A 19,988-nucleotide genomic window follows, 5' to 3' on the forward strand; every position below is an offset into this window, starting at 1 on the left:
TTCCATTTTACTGGATCCAAAGCCATCGGGGAAATTCCTCCGTTGCGATTATACCTGTTGTTTCTAAGCAAATTGACATGGGCCGGTGATCTGTCCAGTCAACAGTACTTCACCGAAATATTTTCGTCATCTTTTGAATTGTAGCCGACCTTATGCAGTGATCTAACCAGCTCGTTGTGTTATGTGCATCACTAACATATGTGTCAGAATTTTCTGGCAGTTTTTCAATAGCGGTACAGTGATACTTGTTTTCTTTGCAGAATGATAATAAATCTTTCCCAAATAATGTTCTTGGATCGGCACTAAAATCACTCATAATATGGCAGTTCGTATATTGTTTATCGTCAATTAAAAATTATCATTTCTTTAGTGTGTCTTGGTGTCTATCTCGGATTCAATGAACTACAGAACTGGAATTTGATTTGATTTTCAAAATTGGAAATGACTACGAGAACGATTCAAACAAGCTTAGCAACAAAATTATTTTATATTAATTATAAATTATTGTATGTAATTTCGGTGGTGTTTCTGAACGTCCATGTGTAACTCGGGTACAATGAACTCAAGAACTGCAATTTGCTTTAATTTTCAAAATTGGAATTGACTATGGGAATGATTCAGGCAAGTTTAGCAACAAAGTTATTTTATTTTAATTATAAAAAAATATAATTTCAGTGGTGTATCTATGTGTCCGTGTGTATCTCGGGTTCAATAAACTCTAGAACTGGAATTTCCTTTGATTGAAAATTGTAATTGATTGTTAGAAAGATTCAGACACCAAGTACTTACAAGATTTATTTTACTGTAATTAATTAACTCTTTATTTTAAATGCACTCTTGATAATTTTTTTTACAAATGTCGGAATTTTTCAAGTTTTCTTACGGTGTTCATTCGAAAGGTTAATTTCTGATTTATTTCTCATTTATCCTGCTTAACAAACCCTAAATTATAATATCCCGTTATTTTTCACAGGAGTTTAGTATGGTATTTTACCCTTTACTATAATTAAAGGGCAGGATGCAATAACAACTTAGATTGCCCCCATCGCTTTTTCGTATCTCCAATCCCTTTTTATCTGCTTTTCAAATTACTTCTGTGGGTTTTACATAAACAGAGACACATGTAAAACAATGATCACTAACGTTCTCACTAAACACTTAGCGTAATAACCTCAACAGAGGACCCGTGGTCTCTTAGTTGGGTTGAGGTTTTAATGTCCCCGAGGGAGCTGTTACTTGAATTCCCAAGGAGGACCCGGAGGGTTTTTTCGACTTGGTACTGGGGAGGGTTTAACTGGGCAGTGACCACAAGGATTCTGTTGCTTGGTTCAACCAGGAGACTGGATACTCTGACTCCATATAGGAGTGTTATATACCCTTTGGAGCAGGGTAGTGCCGGCCGATGACGGAGGGGTGTGGGTAGCTCGGCCAATGGGCCAATTCTTGTACGGGTGATGAGCTGAAACTTGCCGAGCGAGACGGCGCTATGCGTGTGAAGGAGAAAGTATTCGGATCCGTGCATCGGACGAAATACCACGCGCTACACTTTTTTTATTTGAGCATATTTACGAAACATACATTTATACATGTGAATTAATTTTTCATTTAAGATGTTGAGTATAAAATAAACCAGTATTGTTCCATTTACAATTTTTTATGGTTACATGTTAGAAAGAAAGTAGATTTTAAAAGTAATTTATGAAAGAAAAAAATATAAGTACATTGTAAGGTATATTTGATTTTTTTAAATTTTAAGCTTACAGTGGAAATGATCAATAAGGGAATAATTGTAAATTTTGCAGATACTCGTTTTGGACGAACTTTGATTTGAATTGTTGTCTGAAAAATAAGGTATTCGATCTGGTATTGCGTTCCGGGCAGCCAAATGCAAGCAGTTCTAATTTAAATTATAAACAAGTTCTGCTCTGTAAGTTTGATAATGAAATCAGATAGCGAAACAGCTGTACCGCATAATAATAATTGCAAAATAGTACTTTTTTATAAATGAAATAATGCTGTTAAAAACAAATAATTTTTTTTTAGTAAAACAATTTCTACAAATTTCAAAAAAAGTATTTAAAAATTACACGTTTTTTCAGACAGATATTTATAAATACATATTTATGTGCGTATAAATTAATCAAATTCTTGTAAGTACCTGATGAACGCGCGTTTTTATTTCTGTTCAACGCAATATTTATGTATGTTGAAATACAAATCAAATCGAAAGTATTATAATCATCACATACGTCCCATTGCAATGCTTTCCAATGACGTACAAAGGAGCTCTTCCTGGGACTACTATTTACAAAAAAAAACACTAATCTAAACGCTTCGACTCTGCTCTGACGTCATATTTACGGCCCGGGACTTTGTAACGTTTTCTGATGTAAAGTCTTTTCTAAAAAAGAACTGACTGTTGTTTTTTCCGTGTTAAAAAGGTTTAAGAAAAAGTGTTTTTTACTGGCTTTTGTATTTTCCGTGCTAAAAAGGTTTAAGAAAAACTGTTTTTTAAATACATCAGCTAATCTTGAAAGTGGAAATAAATCTACTACCCGACATCCGATCGAGTTGAAACTCGGCAAAAAGACTCGTTATTGATGACAATGCATTCTGTCAACTTTTGGTGGCGAGCACGTATACACACGCGGATATATATGCATTTTTCTGAAATTGGATGACGAAACAGCAGTTAATGTGTCTACGAATTAAATTAATGTCGGTCATACATGATCGACATTTGGCAAGATTGTTACAATCCTGAGTAAAATACTTTTTTTTTTAAATTTTATGGGGACTCTTATAACCGGGATTTGCTCGACGCTTACATTTTAATTTTTTTTATGAACGTATTACTAAAATTACTAAAAAAAATTGTAAAGGGATCCCTATGGATGTAAGTTTTTTTTTTTTGAAAATGGTTTGAAAATGTTGTAAAACGTATTATCTATAAAATTAGCAGTAAGCACCAGATTTTATTTTCCTAGACGGTGAATTCGTAACTTACCGAGGGATCGCTCTAGAAATATTTTCCTAGACGGTGAATTCGTAACTTACCGAGGGAACGCTCTAGAAATATTTTCCTAGACGGTGAATTCGTAACTTCCCGAAGGAACGCTCTAGAAATATTTTCCTAGACGGTGAATTCGTAACTTACCGAGGGATCGCTCTAGAAATATTTTCCTAGACGGTGAATTCGTAACTTACCGAGGGAACGCTCTAGAAATATTTTCCTAGACGGTGAATTCGTAACTTCCCGAAGGAACGCTCTAGAAATATTTTCCTAGACGGTGAATTCGTAACTTACCGAGGGATCGCTCTAGAAATATTTTCCTAGACGGTGAATTCGTAACTTCCCGAAGGAACGCTCTAGAAATATTTTCCTAGACGGTGAATTCGTAACTTCCCGAAGGATCGCTCTAGAAATATTTTCCTAGACGGTGAATTCGTAACTTACCGAGGGATCGCTCTAGAAATATTTTCCTAGACGGTGAATTCGTTACTTCCCGAAGGAAGGCTCTAGAAATATTTTCCTAGACGGTGAATTCGTAACTTCCCGAGGGATCGCTCTAGAAATATTTTCCTAGACGGTGAATTCGTAACTTACCGAGGGATCACTCTAGAAATATTTGAAATTTTTGTAATACGTTTATCAGAAATAATTAAAACAAACCCCACGGAAAGTTCGATTTTCTTGGCCAGCTAGGGGAAAGTCGACCGTAGGTACATCAATTACGCCGGGAGGCGAGCCGAAATTTTAATTACACGAATTCATCACTTACATCGTTAAGATTCCTATTTTATTGCAGAGATGTGATAAGGCAAAATCAACCGCACGTCTGTCCAATTCACCAAGGCCACACTTACGCTGTTAAGATTCTGGCTTTGTTTTAAGGTATTTTTGTCTCATCCCCTAAGGATCCGACCAGCTACAATAGCAGTTCAATGAAATCATGACTTCCTTCAGGCGCACTGCAGTGTGCAGTGTGTAGAACAAGGCTTTAGAAGTTTTCTTGCTGTCCATGAAAATTCCTAAGTAAAACGTTGATATTGTGGATGTCTGTCAATTATTTCATGTATAATTATCAATATTAAAGTTAACTTTGAGATATTTATTATTACAATATTACAAAATATTACCCGGCTTCTAAGGGGTAAATTATATTTCACTTGCGGAGAAAATCTCTAAAGGATATTTTAAATGTTCACCGCAGTTAAAGCCAGTGTCTGGGGAGGATGGCTCAATCCACAGTAAAACCAAACGAAACCAGCCCGAGAAATTGCGCCACTAATTAAAAAATTGAAAATAGATGTATTACTGCAAAAATACAACTTTGTTATTTAAAGATTGATTTTTTCGTATTAAATATTTTTTGTTTAAATAAGTCATTGTCTGTTACAACACTAAGTACCTACTTATGACATGTACATACTAATAGTATACAAATATTTACCCATTCATTTTCTATTTGTTTCCAGAAACACATGTTTTGCATTGTGATTGTGTTTCCATTAGCCGCAGTCGTGTTAATCCATAATCATACATTCTTTGGGTAAGTTTTTAATAGAACCATATCGTATTTATAGTCCAGATTAGGTGTACTTTTCTTTACCTTAAACCTTGGAATGGCAGAGGTAAAATGCCAATCGCCCGCCGTACAGCGGCTGACACAATTTTCGTAATAAATTACATGTTTTGCAAAATGATGTTTTTTTGTAAATTATAACGTCTTACCAGATAATGGGTTTAAATAATGTTATTATCTATCCTATTTAGTAATATAATCATATTATAATCAGATATAATCAGAGGAGTAATAAGGAGTAATGAGGAGTAATAATAGAGGAGTATAGGTCTTTATATAATCAGAGGGAAGTTTTTTTATTATAAAATATAGTTAAATAAGACGTGCGAAAATGTTACTGAGATTTAATATATTTCCAGCTAATTAAGCATTCTTTACCATAAACATAAATCATTTGAGGTTTTCCAGTAAATAAATACTGTAATCTAACTTTGAAAATCACAAATTATCATAATTTATTTGCAAGTGACAAAATGATAAACGACAGAATGTACATTTATATAATTTCATTGCAAAGTTAATAAAATAGTATGATAGAAGCATTATAAAGCTTAAAATACCGTAACATCAAGGCAAGTGCGGTGAACTTCTAGGAAATATATACAATATACAACAATATATACATACAAATATTTACAACAATAACATTGCTTGTAACTACTGTCAAATTTTGCTCTTTCTTTGTTTTTCAATAATATAATAATAAAAAAAAACAATTTTCATATAAAATAACAATGACTACACGTTCAAACTCCAAGTCCACCAGTAACTTTAGTCCGGAACTACTACAAATTCTGGATAAAAAGTTCGACGACTTTAAAGTTGAATTCCTAGAAAAAACGTTTGCAGACTTTAAAAAAACTATAGTTGAAGTGATAAAAAAGGAGTACAAGGAGGAAATTGAAGAACTTAAGAAGAAAGTTACACAATTGGAAAGACAAATTGAAAACAGTGATCAATATAATCGCTCAAACAACGTTATAATAAGTGGTATTCCGGAAAACAAAAATGAAAATGTTTATGACATTCTATCTAAAATCGGTGCTACAGCTGGATGCAAAATCACCCGAAATGAAGTAGACTTCGCCAGCAGAATTTCCCCCAGAATTAGTCGTACCGTAACAAATGGAAAACCGAGGAACATTGTTGTAAAATTCACGCGCAGATATCTTAAAGATGAACTATTAGCTGCAATAAGGAAGAGAAAAGGGATGTTTGTTTCAGAATTGCAGCTTCCTGGAGTCAGTAGAATTTACATTAATGACCACTTAACCTCTAAAAACCAACATCTTCTAAAACAATGTCGAGATATAAAAATGGAAAAAAAATCGCTACTGCTGGGTAAAAAACTCCAAAATATTCGTTCGTGTAAGTGATTCAACCCCTATAATATTAATTTTTGATCAAGATGATGTCAACAGACTCTCCAAATTGAAGACACTTCAACATGCCTTACAAACGCAGGCCCCTTTAGAAAATTAACCTTACATGTCAAATATAATCTCTGGCAAGGATGGAAATATCTGAATATTGTACACAATTTGTCATTCGTTGCAACACACGAATTATCACCATTTTCTAAGTACAAAATACTACCAAATACTTATGAAATAATGTTAAGTCATAGTAAAATTATTATTTTTAGGGCTTGTTTACAATTCATTAATCATGTGAATATGTCCATAGATATACCTATCAATCTGTCAAAACTAAAGCCTCTTGGAATCATAAACAATATAATTTACCAGAAACAAACACATAATTCGGATGTTCAAAATTACCCCCAGTCACAAAATAATTATTTTATATTTATAAAATATTTTCCAGCCAATTTCACAAACATAATATATAAAATGCTTAACATATATTTTAAAAATGTGCGAGGTCTTCCCACAAAAACTCATAACTTCTTAAATCAGGTCCTTTTGAACAATTTTGATATTTATCTTATATGCGAAACTTGGCTAAAGGAATTTATCCTTGAAAATATTTTTTTTTACAATATGTACGAGTATTTAGAAGAGATTGTGATTACTCTTATTTTTCTCACTCTTAGTATACTGACAGATCTTTTAGTTTATAACAAATACTTAACCGGTTTTTTATCTTTGTATCAGTCTATTGCAATCGCTACAAATGTGTATTATTATTGTAAACACGAAATTGTAATGTTTTGGATTTCTAAACTTAGGATCCCTTTAGAATTTTTAATTTTTTTAATACTATTATACATTTTTCAATACCAACATTTCAATTACCTAGTTCTGTCAAAATCTGATACCATAGACAAAATCATTGACCACAAACAAACAACAAATTCTCATGTTCAAAATTGCCCCTTTTCAAAGCATAATATAATAACACATAAATTATTTTCACATCAATTATACAAAAAGACATATTTAATTATGCTTAATATATACTTTCAAAATGCATTCTAGCAAAACGGCAATAACACTTTACTATCAAAATGTTCGTGGTTTGAAAAGCAAACTTAATGATTTGCACTGTGAAGTGCTCAGTTGCAATTATGATTTAATTTGTCTTACAGAAACATGGTGAGACTCCTCAATCTATGATCACGAAATAGTAGATGATCGATATAATATTTACAGACGAGATAGGGACACATCGAGTTCTTTTAAAAAATCAGGTGGTGGAGTTCTAATAGCCATAAAGAAAGAAATGACATCTATCACAGTCCCAACACACAGCTCAAAATTTACAGAAGATTTATGGATTAAATTTAAATTAAATGAAACATCTAGGCAAACCATCAACTTATGTTTGGCGTACTTGCCTCCAGATACACCAATCGAAAATTTCACAGATTTTTTCTAAAAGTGTCAAACAACATATAATAATTTATCATCAGAGGATGTAACAATAATAATGGGTGATTTTAATGTACCATCTATTCAATGCCCACTAAATGTCAACGAAATTCACACCAGACCAGTCATATATAATAGCCATAAATCAAAATCCCTAGTAGACTTTCAAAATTTGACTGGACTTAATCAGTTTAATCATGTTTCTAATAATATAGATCGAATTTTAGATTTAGTGTTTTCCAACCATCACCTGGAAATTCAAATTGCTTCACATGTGCTATCCAAAGTTGACTCCTATCATCCTCCCATTGAGTTCGATTTTCTAATGTCTAAATACAGACCCTTACCCACCAACCCAAATCACATCAAATATAACTTCAAAAAAACGGACTACACTAAATGCAATGAAATGCTATCACTAAATAACTGGAACGATCAATACTCTGAATTGTAATGATTCCCTACTACATTTTTACAACTTATTATGGCTATCAATTGAAAAACACACCCCGCGCTTAAGAAACAGCAACAAAAGGTTTCCAAATTATGACTGTCCTAAAACGGGAATCCTCCTAGTTGGGCAGTCAAAACATTTCTTAAATAATGTATATAAATGTATAATCTTTTACTAAATAAATAAAATAAAATAAAAATAAATAAAATAAAAAAAAAATTGGTTCAGCAGTGCTTTGATCCACCAACTTAGAAAAAAAGAAAAGTTTAGAAAGAAGTGGAAAAAATACAAAAATCAATGTGACTATGACAGTTTTTCCATCTTGAGGGCTAGAGTAAAAATATCCACACGTACCTGCCTTAAAGCCTATGTAGATTCAATAGAAAATTCTCTCCCTAATAGTATCAAAAATCTGTCAACCCTCATTAAATCGAAAAGAGTTTCTAATTCTCTCCCAAAAATCATGCATCTCCACGAAAATTCAGCAACAAATGGCAAAGAAACATGCGAACTCTTTTCTACTTACTTCTCTTCTGTATTTAGCTCACCATCTAATTCTAAAAGCGACTCTAAACTTTCTTTCCCACTCTATAATTATCCACTATCTCATATCAAAATAACCCTAGACGAGGTCAAGGTGAAGTTGAACACTCTCGATATCAATAAGGGTTCCGGTCCAGATGGTATTCCTCCACTATTCATTCGAAATTGTGCAGATCAACTTGCAGCACCTTTACACAAATTATTCGTCAAAAGTCTGAACGAAGGGGTATTTCCAGATCTGTGGAAAGTTGCCCACGTCATTCCGATCCATAAGTCTGGCAGTAAAAACGATGTAAAGAACTACCGTCCTATCAGCCTTTTATCTTGTTTTGGCAAAATATTTGAGTCCATTGTATATAAAGACATATTTAATCACGTAACACACATACTTAGCCCTTTCCAACATGGCTTTGTAGCTAAACGATCCACAAACACTAATTTAATCGAGTATATGGACTTTCTGTGTAAATCAATGAATAATAAAACACAAGCAGATGCCGTATACACCGATTTCAGTAAGGCTTTCGACAAAGTTAGTCACCCTATCTTAATGAATAAACTGGATAAAATCGGCATACACGGAAATCTGCTTCGCTGGTTAGAATCATATTTATCAAATAGAAGTCAATTAGTTACTGTTAACGGTTTTAACTCTTCCCCAATATTAGTTACGTCGGGCGTTCCACAAGGATCACACCTTGGACCCTTGCTTTTCTTAATCTTCATCAACGACCTTACATGTAAACTCCACTGTAATTTTTCTCTATACGCTGACGACCTCAAGATATATAAAGCAATTAAATCTATGGAAGATTGTGAACTCTTACAACAAGACCTTAACATATTATCTGCCTGGTGTATTGACAATGAAATGGAATTGAATATAGCTAAGTGCAAAGTTATAAATTTCACCAAGAACACCAACAAAACTCTATACTCATATAGCATATGTGGTCACAATCTGGAAACAGTTGAATCGATCAAAGATTTAGGAATTATATTCGACAACAAACTAACGTTCAACCAACACATAGAATACATTGTAAATAAATCCAATAAAGTACTAGGTTTTATTGTAAGATCAACTAAACTGTTCAAGAACTCTAATAGCCTAATAATTCTATTCAATTCGTTAATCCGTAGTGTTCTTGAGTACGGGTCAACAGTCTGGAATCCACATTACACGACACAGATATCCCGACTTGAATCTGTCCAAAGAAAATTTACACGGATTTTGTCTTATCGATCAGGTGTCTACCATCTTCTAAATGGGTATGAACAAAGACTTACATATTTCAAATTAGAGAGTTTAGTTAAAAGACGAAATATAAATGACCTCTTAATGCTTTACAAAATTGTGAATAATCGTGTTAATAGTAACTTAGTCAATCAAATCACTTTTTACGCCAGGCCCAAATATACTAGAAATTTGAACATATTTTGGACCGAAATTTTTGCCAATAACACTGGATATTTTAATCCGATGTCTAGAATGTCTCGATCATACAATGATCTTGCTAAAATACACACTGTCATAGATATTTTTTCAAATAATATAACGTGTTTCAAGAAATATCTCCACGATTTCTGTAGGGTAAGAGGGGGCGCAGTGGAACGAAAAACGTATTTCGATTTTTAGAAAAATAAACCTTTAATCAATTAGTTTAAAATCTTTTATGAAATCTTAAATAGTGTTTGATTAATCATTTCAAAACAAAAAATATGAAAAAATGTTCATAGTAAAATAATTACAGGCATTTTTCCGAGATCAGAATTTTGTTCCACTGTGCCCCAGGTCTGGGGTAGAGTGGAACACCACTAGGGGCACAGTGGAACATACCTACATAATTATTCAGAAACTTAGGAATTATCCAGGAAATTATACATTCTTAAGATGCGTTGTGGAAAGTACAAAATGTTGGCCTGTCGTTTTGTTGATTTTTGTCTTATCCGTGGCAATAATTTGAGAACTATGTCATTTTTGGACACACCTGCCATGTCAGGTTCAAGAGGAAAGTAAAATCCGTCAAACTTGCCACTTTTCCTGAGGTAGCTGATATCATATTCATCATTTTCTTTGTCACAGTCAGTTAGCAGTTGTCCAATAAAATATTTAATATGTTTCCCTCGAAATTGGACCACCACAAAATCATCTTTTTTCGGTGCCTCGTAACAGGATAGTGGGATATCCTGGTCTGTGTCTGTTGAATCATTTGATTCAGAAGAGCTCATATTTTCTTCAGAGTCATCAAAAATATTCTTTGTGATTTGTTGCACTTTGTCAAGGTATTTTCTTTCCTTAGATATTTTTGCTATTTGACGTTTTCTTTTAGTTTCAGCATTTCTTTCAAATTCTTCTTTAACAGGTGTATCAGTGGCGATGCAAGATTTTCCTCGTTTTCTACCTTTCCTCGTGTTCTTTCTTTCTTTAGCCTTTGGGTATCCTCTACATGCTATGGGACTTGTCAAATTTCCCTCCTCGACATGTTGCATCTGAGTTGGTGCCTTTGTGGATGGTTGTTCATGAGTCAGGTCGATTGATGGTTCTTGAACCGTGTGATCCTGTGTTTGTGATCCTTTCTCAAATGCCACTCCCAGTATTTCCAATATGTTGTAAATAGTCAGTGGAACTCCGTAGTTTCTTAACATCCATGAATCTGCTGCTCCATTGTAAAATGTCATTAGGGGTCCATAGACGGAAACATCCAGCGGTTGTAGTTTTGAGCTTGTATGCGGTGGGATCGTCAAAATAGTGACACCATTATCCTTGGCAATGTTCAATGCTTGTGGAGCCAAATGATTCTTATGATTATCCAAAATCAATAAACAAGGATTTTCCTTTGATGATCCAGTGACTTTTACAAAGTGTGTTACAACATGTGGGAACAATTCGGTATTCATCCAGCCCGTTGGCTGGGCGAGGCCCAATGTACCTGCAGGAGCTTTGTTAAGCAGGTGTGGCTGAAATTTCTTTCGAGGAAATACCATTGCTGGTGGCAATGCTGCTCCTGTAGCTGATACTATACAACAAGTCGTTACAAGGGTCCCTCGCTCACCACTCGTGACTCTATTTAGTTGCTTTGAGCCTTTAGCTGCTATGACTTTCTTTGGCTTCTGCACAGTAGTAGTGCCAGTTTCGTCTAAGTTGTAGACCCTTGTGCCGTCAGCAAATCCCGGGTGTCGCTTCATGACTTCTTCTAGATTATCGAAGAATGTTTTTACATTGTGTTTATTAAATGATGTCGCCCTGGAAAGACTGCAAGGCTCCGGTTTTCTCAATATCGATTCGGGATGTCTTTTACGGTATCCGTAGAGCCAATCAATGCCAGCCATTTTGTGATGTAACACGCATATCTTCCATGTTTTCAACTCCAGACTCTGTTTTCTTCTTGACGTATCTATGGAGTGTCGCAAGTTTCACATTCTTCGTTTCAGCCGCTTTTCTGAAGCTCATTCCTTTTTCAACCAGCTCTAGTATAATAGCCTCTCTCATAGCTTTTTCGTCGTGTAGACCTATTTCAGTCTTCCTTATGCGGTTTCTAACCATTTTGAAGCGTTTTCTGAAAAAGCAAATATGGTTAGGGGAACACTGGAACACCGCGGGGCACAGTGGAACATGTTCCACTGTGCCCCGTTCCACCGTGCCCCACACCCGATTTCATGAAAACAAAATTTAACAAAATTTTTAGGTTAACCTTAAGGTTATGTTTTGTTGTAAAATACATCATAAATTTCATACCTAATATACAGTTTAAATGTCACTTACCAGTAGCTACGATATTTTGAGTAGATCGAAAAAGATTAGACAATAATTTATAAGAAATGAATGCCGAAAAACCGATTTCTCAAAATATTTAACGCGCGGCCCAAACAACTTTACTTTGACAACTGAATTAAAATGGCCGCTTGTGCTCTTAATTTTGCTGTTAATAAAACAATCGAAATGTAAGACAGGGACAGAGTTATTGTAGGTGTTTCACTCTGCCCCGCGTTCCACTGTGCCCCCTCTTACCCTACTTAAAAAAAAAAAGAAAAATAAACAAATAAAAAACTTGTTTAGTGGTTTAGAATTTTTATTTTAATATGTACTCTTTAAATTTTTCTACTTATTATGTGCTTCAATCTTTGTAATTAAGTTTTATGTTTTGTATAATAAATACTGTTATTGTTTTACATGTTTGCTTATGTGAATGTGCAAATGTGATGCTGCAGACACATTAGTCTAGGGATATTTATAATTGTACTTTTTTATTTTGTAAACCATAATTAATGTTTTTATAAATATCCTGTTTGTGTCTCGAATAAATAAATAAATAAATAAATAAATAAACACGGCATAACACCCCAAAAACAAATAACAAAAAATGTCAATTTGACGTCTACTAATTATTAGATAAGTATTTCAAAGACATTTATTTAAAAAGTCACTTAAGTACGGATTAACGATATTTTGTTAAAAGCTGAATGGCGGTTGACATGGTAAACAAATATAGAGTTATCCGACGGTAAACAGCGATTCTCTAAGCCGTTGTCATAACTTCAAGTTTAAAATACCTCACAATTTACATTATTATTTCCCAATATGTGTTTTGGCTACGTTACTTTTGCTTGATTTTCGAAGCGAAATCAAATATTAACATCCCGATCAAATTAGAGTTCTGTTACAACTATGTTCTGTTTCAAGTTAATTTTTTTGGCTAAAATCCAAGGTTCGTAGAAAATGTATTTAACAAGGTAAGCTCATCGTGGGGGTAATCGTGACCTAGATGGAAGCCCATTTTCCACTGGGAGATTTGAATTTACTGTAATAAAAGTGACAGAATCCATTTGCAATGATTTATTTATAATACGTTGGTAATATTATACTAATTATTATGTTAAAACTAATGCTCGGAATTAAATGGGAAAATCCCAGGAATATTTGCAGTGTTATTTATGCAATGATGATGTAGAATTGCGGTTATTTATTAGCGCCTTGTACATATTGTCTTTGAGGACATTCAAATAGAAAATCTCCATCAGTAAACTATCATGACAAGGATATGACAGGGGAAGTGTTGAGAATAATAGTATTTATATAAAGAGATGCACTTGGTGGTAAATACTCTCAGCATTGCCTTCAGTAATTCGGGCATCAGTAATGCAAAGGCCAAGAGTGAACAATAACTGAACTGTTTGAATGGTGTAGTTTTCAATTCTCACTTTCGACTAATTGTTATTAGTTATTCTGTGTGCCCACATAATATTATATACCAACATTATATTGTTAGAAGCGTGAAGTATAGATACACCATAGTATTAGTAAAACAGTGTTGTCGCCTGATGGCATTGCCATTGCACTGAAATGATAATGTTAATTAAATTACTTTCCTTTGTTTGATAACTCATCAAAATGACAACCCAACAAACCTATAAAAAATGTTAAAAAGTTATGAAAAGTGATGAAACAAAAACTAGGTTAAATGGGTTACATTTGTAACTATTAAACCTTGTTTTTATTTAAAGTTTATTTTAGTTATTAAATTGTGTTGAATAGTCATTTTCAGGAGTTCTTACAATACCATTTCTTACCAAGCATTGTACTGTAAGAAATATTCAATGGATAAAGACAGAGGCTTTTCAATTTACCTTCATTTCTATGATTGAATTATTACATGATCACTAATTTTTAAATCATAAAATTCAATTAATATGTTATTAAGAAATAGTAATACCTAGTTGTATAAAATATGTTATAATAATGCCATTAATCATTAATCAAAGGATCTCTATCTTTAAACAAAACAACGAAATAATATGTTCCTCTACATCATTGAACGGATTTAAACTTATGATACACATAGTTCAATTTTTAGAATACTTTTTGATATTACTTGCTTACATTACACAATAAAGGAATAAATGTAACACCCATTTGTACATGGGATTTTATCAACATATTTAAAACTGTAAATATGTAGTATAGTTTTAACTACAAATCAAAGATCTAATAAATCTTGTTATTCTTAATTCAACTTTATGCTGTATACTTACATTGTACTTTTAACTATATTGTTATTTCATGTCAATGGCACATGTCGTGCCGTTAGTATTTAAATAAAATTAAAAAAAAAACCGTTGATAAATCTTTTTTATCACACTAGCGACTCGTCCACTATAAAACACATGGTACAATTAATATAATGAATCTTATTTGTCTTTAAGTTCAAGATTCTTGTAATATATTTTGATTAAGTTAATATTTATTGCTTTAATTCCTTGAAACACTTCTACGCTCTAACTTTAATACTATGCGATACATCTATTCATTTCTTACTCGGAGATATAAATCTAAATGGGCTTAATTAACAAAATAATTTCATATGAATAGCTGGTAATTATTATTTTAAAGTACTTAGACGAAGTTACCAGAAAGGTAGTAGTAAAAGAACAAATGAATCACACATGTATAGAATGCGAATTATTTATTTATTTATTTCACGCCTATTAAGGCTTTTACATACAATATATAAAGAATATTTACGAAATTATAGATGAAAATAGTGCAGGAAACGACTATTTAAAACAATTGCAGAAAAATAAATATAAAGTCGAAATATCAATGAACTTGATCTACACAGCATGCAGGCACAAAACATAAAAAATCCAAAATATTTTTTTCTGTTTCAGTTGAGAAAATATTATGTGTTAGTCAAATCAAATTAAATACCTATGTATCAACAACATCGTACAATTTGTTTCCTAGCTGTTGAATCCGTCGCATAGGAGTGTGATATTAGGACGTTGACATAGAATTGCTACAATAATATGGTAGGTAGGTACTTTCTTGTAACCGACCTGCTTGGAGTATGAAAAGAGATTACATATAATAATGTACAAAATATGGCACTAAGTATGTAGAAGAACACTCTGAAGTAGAATTTATACGGACAAAAGATCTCCAGCGGTGGATTCAAATTATAGAAAAGAGATTCAGGGGATTTAATTTGAATTTATGTAAATATTGGGAAATATTACATGGATAGTAAAACTTATTGGGAGAATGTAGATGTTTTAATGCTCAGCGAAACATACATGCTGACCTAATTTTAATATAATATGTACGAGATTACGGGTTACACAAGTTATAACTTCTGCCGTACTATGAAATCAGACGGGGGCATTTCGCTGTATATTAAGAATAATCTGGTATTTTTAATCAAAACTACTAGAATCTTATTATTTTGAAAAAGTTTTTGGAATAATTATTAATAACTATTCGAAATAAACACAGAATAACTATTTTAGCAGTTAATCAACCCCCCGAATCTCAGAAAACTAGTTTAGCAGGGAAATAGATTCTATTTTGACAGATTTATGGGCCCACGCGAAAATATATTGTTATTTGGGGACATTAATCTAAACTGGACGAATTCTCAAAATGCTGTTGTTCCTTCCTATGAAAATATTTCTGCTAGCAGTTAATTCGTCAAATGCATAGATGATGTGAAACGGGAAGAAATTGTGGACGTGTAACACGTTTGTGTATTTACGCTAGGTACAGTAATTTCAGATCGCAAATAATTATTTCGTAATTGTGTGTAGAATTCGCCAAATCAATCGGCTGCAAAAATGTCAATGGTAAGTTTTACTATTATTTACACGCGTTTCTCCACACGAGCATTTGCTGTATCACGATGTACTGTAATTTATTAAAAAGAAAACAAACTTAATGTAATGTAATAACATATAATTGCAAATTTAATAATAAAGAAAAAAATCCTCCCATATACATAGTTCGTCGATGGCGTCTTTATGAAAGTTATTTTTGCATCCCTTTTTACAGAGTTTCTACCTCGCTGCTACATTTAGGGGAAAGTAGGGTATATTGGACCGGTCGTTAAATTGGACCAGCGTAAAATTAACGAAACTACAAAACATATTTTGATCCTGGCAATACTGAATGTTGCGCGGCTAACTTTAATGTTGCCTTACCGACCGGCATCACATTCGAGAAGAATTAAGAGAAGTGACAGGGACAAAACGAAATATCTCTGCTTCGATGTAATATTTGGAAAACTTTCATACGTCTTTAACTGCAACTATGGTTAACGTTTTTTTTACTATCTTTTCATATTAAACTCGGCAATTTTCATAGTTGTATGCCCGCAATAACCGGAATATCCAAATATGTAGGTTGTGTTTGATAAAAAAAATTGTTTGAAAGAAGTAAGAGTACGATTAATTGGACCACTGTGAGTTCGGCAAATCGGACCGGTCCAATTTATCTTACTCAATGCTGCTACAAGTGAAAATAAATTGTGACTGCAGTTAAATTTGTATTTATTTTAGATGGCGGATAGTAAACATTATTACAAATGGACACAAGAAGACCTAAGGCAAGCAATATTTGCGTTTCGTAATGAACATGTTGGTTTAAATGAATGTGCCCGTGTTTATAAAATTCCAAAACCGACTTTAAAGAGGCATCTAGATTAGAATAATACACCAAGGACGACCAACAGTTTTAATTTTCAGAAGCAGTTGAAAATGATTTAGGGAACCATCTCCAACACTGGAACAGTTGATGTTTGAAAAAGGCGCGTGGTGCTCAGAAAGCTTTCATATTAACACCAAGCCCTTATAAGAAATAATTTGGCAATATCTATTCAGAAACGTCTAGGTAAGAGACCAAAAATGGAGCCTATTAACAAAACCAGTAAATGCGTAGGAATCGGAAAAAACGAAAAAGATGAAAGCTGCAAGCAGTGTATCGCTCAAAGGTTAAGGCATTGGAAAGAAGACAACTAAACCCAATAAATATAACAGCAGCAGTGATTCAGATACTGAGTTAGAAATTGTGTTGGACGACTCTGATAGCCTACCAAACTAAGGAAAATGCATGCGGTATATGCAATGGAGATTATTTCGACTAGCAAGGACCAAAAGTAGACTGGGTGCAATGTGTGCATTGTCATAAATGGCATCACGAAACCTGTGTAAGCAACCCAGATATTTGGAAAATTTCTTCAAAAAATAAAGCGTTCTCTCGTATTACAATACATTAGGTAATATTAGTAAGGTGGGTTGGGTCAGGTTAGGCTAGTTATTTCATGTTTATTTTTAGGTACATAAGGTTACATTCTAAAAATAGAATAATCCTAGGTCCAATTTACAAAACCCACTGGTCCAATTTAACAAACCGGTCGGCTAATTTGGAACAAATGCCTAAATGAAGTAAAATATTTTTAATAAAATAACTGTTAACATTTAATATAAAATAATAAACGGCCTTTGTAGTCTGATAACGCACCTTTCATGTCAGTATATTTGAAGTCCTCTAATGTAATGAAATCCCAATAAATTTACTACTTTCCGAAAAGTGGTCCAATTTAACAGATTCTCCCCTAATGCGGTTTGTTAAAAATGATGCTGTTGCATAATAGGACATGATCTGCGATGTATTACGTGCTTTCCGTTTTACTGGATCCAAAGCCATCGGGGAAATTCCTCCGTTGCGATTATACCTGTTGTTTCCAAGCAAATTGACATGGGCCGGTGATCTGTCCAGTCAACATAGTACTTCACCGAAATATTTTTGTCATCTTTTGAATTGTGGCCGACCTTATGCAGTGTGTAACCTTAACCAGCTCGTTGTGTTATGTGCATCACTAACATATGTGTCAGAATTTTCTGGCAGTTTTTCAATAGCGGTATAGTGATACTTGTTTTCTTTGCAGAATGATAATAAATCTTTCCCAAATATTGTTCTTGGATCGGAACTAAAATCGCTCATAATAAGGCAGTTCGTATATTGTTTATCTTCAATTAAAAATTATCATTTCTTTAGTGTGTCTTGTCTCGGATTCAATGAACTACAGAACTGGAATTTGATTTGATTTTCAAAATTGGAAATGACTACGAGAACGATTCAAGCAAGCTTAGCAACAAAATTATTTTATATTAATTATAAATTATTGTATGTAATTTCGGTGGTGTTTCTGAATGTCCGTGTGTAACTCGGGTACAGTGAACTCAAGAACTGCAATTTGCTTTGATTTTCAAAATTGAAATTGACTATGGGAACGATTCAGGCAAGCTTAGCAACAAAGTTATTTTATTTTAATTATAAAAAAATATAATTTCAGTGGTGTATCTATGTGTCCGTGTGTATCTCGGGTTCAATAAACTCTAGAACTGGAATTTCCTTTGATTGAAAATTGTAATTGATTGTTAGAAAGATTCAGACACCAAGTACTTACAAGATTTATTTTACTGTAATTAATTAACTCTTTATTTTAAATGCACTCTTGATAATTTTTTTTACAAATGTCGGAATTTTTCAAGTTTTCTTACGGTGTTCATTCGAAAGGTTAATTTCTGATTTATTTCTCATTTATCCTGCTTAACAAACCCTAAATTATAATATCCCGTTATTTTTCACAGGAGTTTAGTATGGTATTTTACCCTTTACTATAATTAAAGGGCAGGATGCAATAACAACTTAGATTGCCCCCATCGCTTTTTCGTATCTCCAATCCCTTTTTATCTGCTTTTCAAATTACTTCTGTGGGTTTTACATAAACAGAGACACATGTAAAACAATGATCACTAACGTTCTCACTAAACACTTAGCGTAATAACCTCAACAGAGGACCCGTGGTCTCTTAGTTGGGTTGAGGTTTTAATGTCCCCGAGGGAGCTGTTACTTGAATTCCCAAGGAGGACCCGGAGGGTTTTTTCGACTTGGTACTGTGGAGGGTTTAACTGGGCAGTGACCACAAGGATTCTGTTGCTTGGTTTAACCAGGAGACTGGATACTCTGACTCCATATAGGAGTGTTATATACCCTTTGGAGCAGGGTAGTGCCGGCCGATGACGGAGGGGTGTGGGTAGCTCGGCCAATGGGCCAATTCTTGTACGGGTGATGAGCTGAAACTTGCCGAGCGAGACGGCGCTATGCGTGTGAAGGAGAAAGTATTCGGATCCGTGCATCGGACGAAATACCACGCGCTACACTTTTTTTATTTGAGCATATTTACGAAACATAATACATGTGAATTAATTTTTCATTTAAGATGTCGAGTATAAAATAAACCAGTATTGTTCCATTTACAATTTTTTATGGTTACATGTTAGAAAGAAAGTAGATTTTAAAAGTTATTTATGAAAGAAAAAAATATAAGTACATTGTAAGGTATATTTGATTTTTTTAAATTTTAAGCTTACAGTGGAAATGATCAATAAGGGAATAATTGTAAATTTTGCAGATACTCGTTTTGGACGAACTTTGATTTGAATTGTTGTCTGAAAAATAAGGTATTCGATCTGGTATTGCGTTCCGGGCAGTCAAATGCAAGCAGTTCTAATTTAAATTATAAACAAGTTCTGCTCTGTAAGTTTGATAATGAAATCAGATAGCGAAACAGCTGTACCGCATAATAATAATTGCAAAATAGTACTTTTTTATAAATGAAATAATGCTGTTAAAAACAAATAATTTTTTTTTAGTAAAACAATTTCTACAAATTTCAAAAAAAGTATTTAAAAATTACACGTTTTTTCAGACAGATATTTATAAATACATATTTA

General features: G+C 33.3%; 1 protein-coding gene across 2 annotated transcripts in view; it reads left to right on the forward strand.

Annotated features, from left to right (window-relative positions):
• Positions 1–4,479: 4,479 nt before the first annotated feature.
• Positions 4,480–19,988, forward strand: part of LOC149415836 (zonadhesin-like) — a 36,000-nt gene continuing 20,491 nt past the window's right edge. For both annotated transcript variants that reach the window (XM_089641488.1, XM_089641491.1), the window contains exon 1: positions 4,480–4,553. The gene's annotated coding sequence lies outside the window, so the exon portion shown is untranslated. The remainder of the gene's footprint in view (positions 4,554–19,988) is intronic.

Source organism: Hesperophylax consimilis, chromosome 17 (assembly GCF_061612785.1).
Source record: "Hesperophylax consimilis isolate HC1 chromosome 17, BYU_Hcon_1.0, whole genome shotgun sequence".
In the NCBI taxonomy this organism is placed as follows: Eukaryota; Metazoa; Arthropoda; class Insecta; order Trichoptera; family Limnephilidae; genus Hesperophylax; species Hesperophylax consimilis.